The sequence below is a fragment of the Protopterus annectens genome, chromosome 2.part0, assembly GCF_019279795.1.
Source record: "Protopterus annectens isolate FY-2018-M chromosome 2.part0, PAN1.0, whole genome shotgun sequence".
Taxonomy (NCBI): domain Eukaryota; kingdom Metazoa; phylum Chordata; order Ceratodontiformes; family Protopteridae; genus Protopterus; species Protopterus annectens.
In genome coordinates, this window is record NC_056728.1 from 1,436,401,735 (window position 1) to 1,436,412,631 (window position 10,897).

The following is a 10,897-nucleotide window of genomic DNA, read 5'->3' on the forward strand; positions in this document are numbered from 1 at the left end:
AATGCAAGTGAAAAAGATTACAATTAGGAAGAGACAGGAGAAGAAGAATGCATTATTAAAGTGAAGATTGTTGGAGCAGTTTGCAGAGAGGGTTTAGTTTATTTGCAAATGTGACAGTTCAAGGTTGGAAGAGAGAATAAAACTGGAGAATTCTAGGATACTAAAGGACAGGTGACTTGATTGCAGTAAAAGAGTGGAACAAAAAATGGACATAGATATGAAGAGTTGCAGAAGAAAAGAAAAACACGTAATGGTGAGTTTAGCCAGGTAAGTTGGAGCAAGAGCAGTGCCAAGAATTAAACAGGTAGCCCTTTAGACTGATTATGAAACAGATGGGGGCTATACGCCTGCAGTGAAGGAGTTCCACAATTTTGATATGTGGGTGGATTATAGGGAGTCACCAAAAATATATGATGTTTTGACCTAAGGTAGATTTATGTCAGATAAGCAAAGGTGCCTTGTGGGAGTGTATTATTGTAGGAGTGAGGGAAGGGCATTTGTCAGGAAAGCAGAGTATCCGTGTAGCATTTTGATTTTTTTTTAGTTTTTTGAATGCTACACACTGATGAGTTGAGTTGGACAAAGTAGCAAATTTGGCAATTTTGTTGCAGCAATATCTAGTTTTTGGATTGATGTTAAGTTAATGTTTGTTTGTAAGGATAGGTGAGACACAGACTAAACTTAATAGGAGATAGTATGTAGCATTTGTTCTGCATAACTATGTAGTAAGAAAGTTAGAAGCTCCCGGAAAATTCCGACTGGACCAGGTCCATTTTCAGGGGAGGCCCAGGGAGAAAAGCTCCGGTATTTAGTTATGCAGAAATAATACAGCAAATATAATACACAAATAAAATGTAGTAAACTGATTCCAGCATATATGGTGTACATAGTAATAAACCAAGAAATTGTTGAAATACTCCAAATAAACAATGATATGAACAATGAGCAGAATGTCAACAGCAGTCATACATTGTTGTCCCTCGGTATGAGAAGAGATATATCAAGCAATTCAACAGGAAAAAGCTTGACTTTTCAAATAAACAAAGCATGCAGGTGACCAGTGAGCACATGGGGAGTTAATAGCAGTATGGGTATGTTTCTATGATACAAGGACATAACCAGGTGCTAAGGAGATGTGATTTGAGGGAGTTTTTGAATATAGAGGTGGAAGGGGCAGTAGACAAGGAATGGGGAAGGGAATTCCAATTTCTGGCAACAGTGTGGGAGTAGAGTGCTTTCCCTGCATTATTATTAGCCTTGGTGATGCAGAGGAGAGATTTTTGACAAGATCTAAGGTACCAGTTTGCAGTGTAGAGAGTAAGAAGCCTGGATATTAAGGGTTTTTTTTAGGGTATTTGAGAATATCGTAGGCTGTAACCAGCTGGTGATAGTTAAGTAGCTGTGGTAGCTCAAGCCAGTTTAGTTCTTTTAGTGCAGTACAGTGATTGGGTTCTATGGGTTGAGTTTGTGGCAAACTTGGCTATTTTATTGTAGCACGATTCTAGCTTGTCTAGGTCACACTTTCTGATTTGGGTGAAGATTGGTGCTGCGTACAACAGAGTAGAGAGGACGTGGCTTTGTGCTAGAGTGACTCTAGCTTTTTGGAGAGAAACGATTTGTGCCTGTACAGAGATCCCAGCTTTTTGTGTACTAGTTTTATGGTATGTGAGATGTGGACATCAAAGTGAAGATTACTGTCAATTTCAATGCCCAGAAGTTTGGTGTGGTTAGAAGGGGAGATGGTGGTGCCATTCTTAGATGTGATGGTAAAGGAGAGTGTTTTTTTTTATCTATTCAGGAAAAATAGTAGCAATTTTGTCTTCTTGGGATTTAGAATCAGTTAGATACCTGAGATCTATTTTTCTACAGAATTGAAGGTATCCTGAGTGAGTGTTTGTAGGGTGGTGGGGGATGAGGCGGAGCAGATCAGGGTTGAATCATTTACATATTGAATGAGTGTGGCATGCTGCGTTGAGCTATGGAGGTTGTTTGTGAATATAGAAAACAGTAGTGGGCCCAGTGTAGAGCCCTGTGGGACTCCTATGGAGAATGGAATTTGTGGAGACAGAGTTCCTTTCCAATGGACAGATTCTTGCCTGTCAGACAGGTAGCTTCTGAACCAGGCTATAGTAGAAGAGGTGAAGGATAGTGATGTTAGTGAGTCTAGAAGGATGGAGTGGGAGACCATGTTAAATGCCTCTGAGAGGTCCAGGAAAATGGAGGATGCATATTTGTTATCATTCCTGTAAAAGGTGATATGATTAGAGAAGGAGAGAAGGGTGGTGGTAGTGCTGTGATGTGGACGGAAACCATGTTGTGTGGTAGATAGGAGATTTTGTGTGTTAAGAAATGTCACCACCTGCAAGTGGAAACATTTCTCAAGAATTTTAGATAGGGGGCATAGGATGACAATAGGTCGGTAGTTGGAGAAGTCGTAGGAGTTACCTCATTTATGGAGAGGAATGATGTGAGATACTTTCTAGAGTTTGGATATGTAGGATTCTTGTATGGAGCGGTTGATTAGGATAGAGACAGGATATGATGGGGAGTCACTAGCCATTTTTAGATGTGCAGCAAGTATGTTATCAGCTGCCACTGTGGTTGGTTTGAGTTTTAGGAGGAGTTTTTTTGATAGGTGAGGTGGGGACAGGTGATAGGCTGAAAGAGGGGGTGCTATGGGATCGGTTGGGTTGCGATTGAGGTAGGCTATTTTTGGTTATTTGACTGGACAGGGCTAAGATGGACTTAGTAAAATAGTTATTAAATTGAGAGGCTATGTATAGGATATTGTCTGTAGAGTTAGGAGCTGGAGTAGTGGTTTTGCCTGGCTTTAGTAGGGAGTTAATGGCATGCCAGAATTTTTGTGGGTTCTTTGAATATTTGCTTTGGGCACTAAGAAAGTAGTTTTGTTTGTTTATTTTGGTTTCAGCCTTGGCTTTGTTTCTAAGCTGTTGATAGTATTGCCTGGCGCTAGGGGTATTATCAGTTCTCCAGATTTTCCAGTCTTTATCTCTGGCTTTTAGCAAGGCTCTAGTGTCCCTACTTAGCCAGGGTGTGTAAGTGGCCTTAACTCTGACCTTTCTGCTGGGAGCAAGACTAAGAATGTTGGAGAAGGTGGTATTGAAGTAGTGTACTGCCTGGTCTAACCCTAGGGTTCATAGTGGTTCCCAGTTGCAGTGGCTTAGGACAGTATTTAGGTATTGTGGGGTAAGGTTACGGTCATCTCGTACTAGTTTGTAGACAGCTGGTTTGGGGTGACTGGCGTGTTTATGTTGCAGGAAAGTGGGGAGATGATCACTTAGATCATCTGGGAGACAGCCTACTGTATAGTTTTGCTTGGGATAGTTGGTCAGTGTCCAGTCCAGTATAGATTCTTTTTTTGTTTTCTTGTCTATTCTAGTGGGTTCTTCAATTAGTTGAGAGAACCAATATAAGTTGATATGTGTAGAGGGGCTGCTGGAGTTGCAGGCTATCCAGTCGGTGTTTAGGTCACCTAGAAGGATTGTTTGCTGTGGTAGGTTGTCCTTTGTCTAGTGTAGGATTTCTTCTATTATGAGTGAGTTATTGCCTGGGGGTATGTAGCAGCATATTATATTGATTTCCTTGGTGTTTCTTATGGAGAGGACACAGAACAGGACTTTAGCATTTTGAAATGTGGGTGGTGTGGTGTGGTGTGTAGGAGCTGGAGGTTAAGTGTGTTTTGAAGAGAATGGCTACTCCTCCTCCTTTCCTGCCTGTTCTATCAGATCTAGGTGTATTATACCCTGGGGGGAGGAAGTCTTCATCTTGGATATTGGGTTTTAGCCAGGTCTCTGTGATGGTGAGTATATCAGGGTTGTAGTGGGCTATGAATGCATGCAGGACTGTCAGTTTGTTGGTGATACTTCTTATGTTGAGATTTAGGATCAGCAAGTCAGATGTCTGTCTGGCTGTGAGAGGACCTGGATTTGAGTGTATATCACCAGAGGTTAGCAGTTTTTGTAGGAGTGTCAGTAGGTGCTTTTTAATATTAATTGTTTGTGAGCTTGGTCTATGTGTGTTTTTACTAGTATAATGAGTTGGTGTTCTGATCTTATGTGAGTAAGATGTAGTTGTGAGATTTATAACTGTAGGGTAGATGTAGAAGTATGAGTGGGTTTGAGAGGGGGGCTAGTGTGGGTAGTGTGATAAGAGTAATTGTGCAGTGGTTGGTCTGTTTGTAAAGAAGTGAGGAAGGTTAGTGATATTTGAGCTAGTGATAGGGATGTAAGTGTAAGTAACATGATAGTCTTTACTGTGAATACTACAATTAGGATTCCTGGTTGGTTGTGTGTAAGGGTGGAGGTATGCTGGTTTGGTATGTGTTGTTTGGAGTGGGATCAGTGTAAGAAGTAACTGGATTGGAGGGTGGGAGTGAGGTGGGAGAGTGGGTTGGGCAAGTGCTCGGGTGATTAGGGGTTAGAATAAATGTAGAGATAGTGGGGGTGGGTGGGAAATGGGGGGGCAGAGTAGGGGAGCAGAGTGGGTCCAGCTAGACCACAAGGTTTTGATAAAAGAAAACAATCATTCAAACCTCCGTTTCAGTGGGAGAAAGCAGTAAGTGAAATAATACTAATTCTCCACTTCAATAAATAGCTCTCCACCTTAATATATAGCTCTTCACTTTAGTATATAGCTCACCACTTTACTATATCGCACAGTTCTCTATAGCAGAATATAGCAGAATATTTGGGTTCTTTTAGGGAGGGAGCTATTATAATCCATTTATGCCGCAGGGACCCCGAGTGGCTAAGAACACTCAATACAGCTAGTATGTTCTTAATGCAGGTTAGGTTAAAGATATACACCTTGCTTTTTTAGCTGTGAGGCAAGAGAAAACTTTTCTCCTGCACTTTAAAATCTTGCAATGTGTGGTAACAACCGCGTTGGTTTAGATAAGAATTCTGGGGCTGGAGTAGGTTAGGCTTGTGATTTAGAAGTTAAATACCTGAATAATGAAAGAGATAGGGGACTGAGTTAGGATATATGAGAGGATAAAGCTTACAGAGTTAACTGCACAACAACAGTTTCTTAGCATAGAGAACAGTTTGTCATCTTATTCAGTCATTATAGTTGTACTTAAAACATTTAGCTCTTTCATGCACTCCCTCTCCAAGCTACTTCAGTCAGGAAGGTACAATATATACTGCAGTTTAATCACACAGCCCAGTAATTAGAAACATTTAGTATCTCTCCAGGCTCTCCTTCAGTACAATCTTCACATGAATAAGCACAGTAACTGGTTTTCCTAGACCTTAATATGGCTACAGCACAGTAAGTTTGCCTTCACAGGATGCACGCTGCTAAAACTAGGTCATAGCGGCGTGCTATTAGTTAATGGTCTGTATTATTTAGGCAGTTAAGCCCTATAATGATGCACCTTCAGGACAGCAAATGCATAGTGCTGCTGACCGATAAATGGCTATCTCTCACAGGAGACCAGATAAAGGTTACATGCACTCATTTAGTTGTAATATACCTATGTATGTGACCTCACCTAAAATGCACGTGTTAAGAGATCCCTATGGCATTTTGTAATCACAAGCATGCCCTCTCAGGTCAGGAACAACACGCAGTTATGGTTTTAACCCCAGATAGGCAGGTAACTGCTACATCTAAGCACTCTACTCGCTATTTTACTATTTGTAATTATACCACTTAGCAGCATTCACTCTACTGTTGCACCACTTCTACACAAATAGAGGTCTCCGTACTCATACAGGCTCTTGTAAGTACATTCATTAAGCAGTTGCAAGTATTAAACACATACGACTGTAATACATTGCTTATTTCAATTGGACACACTAGCAGAGTAATCAGGTTTAAAGACAGTAGATATTAACAAAGTGCATAGCCTATTCCTCATACTAGCATTTTTAACAGGTAAAATAGTTTGTACAGCTAGGAGTAGTGTGTTTACCTCAGACAGGGGGATCCGTGGGCACTTATGGTTTGAAAAAATGGTGCCAGCCAGAGGTATTATTATGATTTAATACCTCACTTTTGTGCTTCTGTTGCTATTAGTCATGGGTGGCTGATAGGGGGGTGATTGTGATGTGTCTGCCAGCTAGACTGTGAGGTTTTGATAAAAAAACAATCATTCAAGCCTCCGTTTCAGTGGGAGAAAGCAGTAAGTGAAATAATACTAATGCTCCACTTTAATAAATAGCTATTCACCTTAATATATAGCTCTTCACTTTAGTATATAACTCACCACTTTACTATATCGCTCAATTCTATATAGCAGAATATAGCAGAATATTTGGGTTCTTTTAGGGAGGGAGCTACTATAATCCGTTTGTGCCACGGGAACCCCGAGTGGCTAAGAACACTCAATACAGCTAGTATGTTCTTAATGTAGGTTAGGTTAAAGATATACACCTTGCTTTTTTAGCTGTGAGGCAAGAGAAAACAATCTCCTGCACTTTAAAATCCTGCAATGTCTGGTAACAGCCAAGTTGGTTTAGATAAGAACTCTGGGGCTGGCGTGGGTTAGTCTGGCGATTTAGAAGTTAAATACCTTGCTTTTTTAGCTATGAGGCAAGAGAAAACAGTCTCCTGCACTTTAAAATCCTGCAATGTGTGATAACAGCCATGTTGGTTTAGATAAGAACTCTGGGGCTGGCATGGGTTAGGCTGGTGATTTAGAAGTTAAATACCTCAGACAGGGGGATCTGCAGGCACTTACAGTTTCATTTTATTTGTTTGGCAGATAAATGAGCTGAACCACACTAGCCTATTTTCAATCATGACCCAAATACAAGTGATGAAATAGAAAAAAATAATAAATACAATGAGTGTAGAACAAAATCACAAATAGCTACACAACACAAGATGCATATGTAGAAGCACTTGATAGAAATGGGGAGGGGCAGGGATGCTATGCTTATAATCAGTTTTAGTACTGCTATTTACCAGAAAGTTATTTAGAATCATTTACAGTAAATAGGTATGAAAATTGTTAGGAGTAAGTACAGCATTGAGAGTGGAATTAAGCATACATCTTAAATGTCCAATTTTTGCATAATGTCTGGACTTTTTGGCTCATATTTTTGGATTGTTCTTCATAAAAGTTGTGGTTTTCCAGCAAATCACTGAGGACTGAAGTCATTAAATAATAGCATACATTTCAGTTTCAAACTTTATATCATTCAGAAAAGGCAGGCTAACACAAAACTTGTTATTATAGCAACTTAATAAGTATAGAAAAGCAATATTTAGAATCTATCCATATTTAGGGGCCTTTGTCTCTCTTTTATTATTGCTCTAAGGGTTGAGAGGTATGGAGTTAAGATTACTGAACCAATGCAACTGCACTTAGCTTCAGTTCAGATAAAGTGTGAGCTGTTCGTTGGAGGAAACAAAGGTGTGGAGAGTACGAAGAAAAAAAAAAACTACGGCAGGGAGGTCCAGATAGATGGGCCAAAACTGGAAAAACAAATCTGATGGCACTCCTCGTGATCTATGTTGTTTTTTTTAATAGTGAAAATGTGATGTAAAGTTTTGTACTGCTCCTCAAAAGCAATCTTACAAATTAGTCAGCTAGTGAGGAAGTGATTCAAAGGGGAACGGGAAACATTCTGCTTCACATACTGCACGGCATTGCATTATGTATCTTTTTCACCAGCACCTGCAATAAACATACCCCTCAACCTCTTAGAGAAAGAAGTGTGGACAGTGGGTGGGGTGGGGTGACAAAGGACGACAGACAGTGACTTTTTTCTACATACTGCACTTACAAACTTAGAAAGTTAAAAGAATAGCATGTTTTGCATTAGCATAAATTTTCTCACAGGTATGAAGTCGGAAACTCAAATGCCTTTCCTTTTTATCCTACCTCAATCTTCAATGATTTGCCAGAAAACCACAATTTTATGAAAAACGGACCATCAAGTCAAAAAATCACGAGCTTGATCTAATATGTAGAAACTCACGTTTTCTCCAATCTGATGAAGGCTGTCTACTAATGTCAACAATAAAGGCAAGCAGTTAGATAATCATATCAGGCAAGATTACCAGCAGTCAGCAACACTTGTAGTGACAAGTGAGCAAAACTTTCGTCAATTTCTTGCAGGTGTATCCATATTATTTGTACAATATTATACTTTCAGATACTGAACTCCATACTAACAGAATGTACGTAACAAACATAGATCATGCATTTTATGAAGCTGCACAGTTTCAGATTATTTGGTGAAACAAGAAAGCGGTGCTGTGACAGCCTGGTTCAGCGTCTGAAAACGAATTTACTGCCAACGGAGATGTGAAGCTCAGTGTCAATATCTCAATGTAGCTTTAAGACTCAAGGGCTTCAGCCAGCAAAAAGCATGGAAGATCGACAGCAGGGGGCAGCAGCGGCTCACGGACAGCTCCCTCTCTCTCTCTCTCTTTTTCTCTCTCTCTCTGTCTGTCGTGTGTGTTTTGTCTTAATCCTTGGTAAAGGAATGGAAGACGGAGACTAGTTGGACAGTAATCTCCACGGATTAACCGATGGGGTGAGATACAGTAAATATAAACAGTTATATGCAATTGTAGGCATAATCCAGCTACTCCTATGCCTTAACGTCTGATCAGTACTACCAATTTTCATCAAGGCTTTGAATGTCTGTATAGTTTCCCAGACATTCGGAATTTATACAGTCTTCTTAAAGTGTATTTTATTTTACATTAATACTAAAAATAAGGGACACGATAAATGATTATCTGTGGGTCTGCTTACCCTCTGGTTAAACCCAGCTCTTCCTAGATGTACTGATTGTTTTTTTTTCATGAAATTGGACATTTTTTAATGGGACGTACATTATTAAATATCAAAAGCCTATACAGTAGTAACATTTTTATCACCAACTTTGTGGAGTCTGCTCTAGTCCCTCAGGAAGTTTAAGCCTTAAAAATAAGAAAGTGCTGTTCCTTCTGACACCTCGCTACCATTTGCAAAACCTACTGCTATGACTTGTAATTCAAGCAGGTTGAGTGTCATGGACAAAAGATAAGAGTTTGGGAACTTTGTATTGTTGATCGACAGTCCTATTACAACATAGAATGTTTTTCATACAGTGGTAGACATGTACTTGATACCAAAGACAACGGATATGTCTGCATATAAAAAAAGAAAAAAAAGAACAAAGTTTCAGTTATCCTTACCTTGGTGAGGAATGAGTAATTCAGTGATACTGAGTCCTGTCTTATTCCCAGGGTTGCCACCATCGATATGGCAGTGACAAAATCAGTGCCCTTCTAAAACAGAGGCAGATGCACAAAATTTTGAGCTCAGGCACTACATGGACTAAGAATTAGTAAATGCGTTAGTACATTATTTCCATTTCAGCGTTTACTAGGGTACCATATTCCCCTTCAGGTTTGCTCGCAGATGCAGGCTGTCACCATGGAAGAGCAATAGACCATGCTAATGAACATCAAAAGCTTTGCTTGTTTGTGAGCTGGAAGTTGTAAAATCAGTCTAGATAGAAAAGCAATTTTCCTCACTCTGCAGCTATGGAAATTTATTCCCCCAGACTGTCACCTTCAGGCATAGTACCAGATGTCATTTCACCTGCCCAGCCCCCACAGTCATGAGTGGGACGAGCAGCCAGAGATTGTGTCTTAGGAATAGTAGAGTGAAAAAAATAAAACAGAAGCCTCATGAACTCCAGACGCTCAGAAAAATAGCAGCCCAGCTCCGTCAGCAAGGACCGAGAGTCTAAAGCCACCACCTGTCTGGCTTTGGAACCTGCGTTCTTAGAGCTCCGTGTTCCAGCCCAGTCAGAGTCAAAAGGGAATGACTTGTGCCAGTAAAGTGTTCAGGTGATCTCTGCCAGGGTGGCATGACGTCCCCTTACACCGCACTTCACTACGGTAGCATTTGTCCCTGCCGGCTATTGACTTCAAAGAACAGTACACTGAAAAAAGGAGGAAGTAGAAAGCTGTTGCTTTTTTGTATAGTAGAAAGACAACCATTTTAAAGCATGTAATATTTACAATATGCTGTCTCTCCCATCATTTTGCCCGATTGGCAAAATGTATAATACAGTGCTACAAGGGTGCGTAACACAGTGTTTGAACGATGCATCTATTTATACCATCAGATTTTCTAATCTGTGCATTAAAAAATAAATAAATAAATAAATAAAAAAGATTTACGATGCAAAACCGATTTTTTTTTCAAAGTGTTTACTAATAATGCGGATCATCTCACTATGAAACAGCTTCATAGCCTGAATAGCATTTCCTTTTCCTTGCCTGTGGATCGAATGTTTAGACAGCCACGCAGATATACTATTGAAAACGGTTCAAATTTTCTAACTTGGGTAGTAGCTCTAGGTTAAGTATGTATGGAGCAAAATGCAAATAATTTAAGACTGCATCATGAACCAACCAACCCCTTCATCAGACTGCTGGAGAAAGGAAAAACGCGGGTATGGTAGAATGAAGGACGGTATTTGACAGTAATCCAGGAAATTCAGAAAAAAAACGTAAACATATCTTCAGATTATTTTGCAAATAAGTTGTATTGTTTTGTTATAAAAACAAACATTGAAAGTGTCCAATTGTGAATAACATTAGTAGAAAAGCGAACAACATATTAAACATGATAAAACTGCTAAATATAGAATTCCCATACATTGTATTGAGTGTATTTCAATTTTTGACTTTTAACACTTAACAAAGAAAAAAATAATTTATCTTTTGTATACAGTACACCATGTTTTCAGTGACTCCACATTATGTGCTTGAAACAACCGTCTTCTAGTCTGTACTGGGGTTAATAGGAACATAGCAAGAGATACCCCACTCTTTGTTTTGCACGTTATTTCCCCCAAGTTCATTCATTTTCAGAATCCTATACATGTTTTCACTTATGTCTATCTTCTCAAGTAAT

General features: G+C 39.6%; 1 protein-coding gene across 1 annotated transcript in view; it reads right to left on the reverse strand.

The window, feature by feature from the left end:
* Positions 1–10,137, reverse strand: part of LOC122793530 (bifunctional heparan sulfate N-deacetylase/N-sulfotransferase 3-like) — a 1,344,847-nt gene extending 1,334,710 nt beyond the window's left edge. Inside the window, exon 1 of the mRNA XM_044061660.1 lies at positions 9,163–10,137. The gene's annotated coding sequence lies outside the window, so the exon portion shown is untranslated. The remainder of the gene's footprint in view (positions 1–9,162) is intronic.
* Positions 10,138–10,897: the final 760 nt, after the last annotated feature.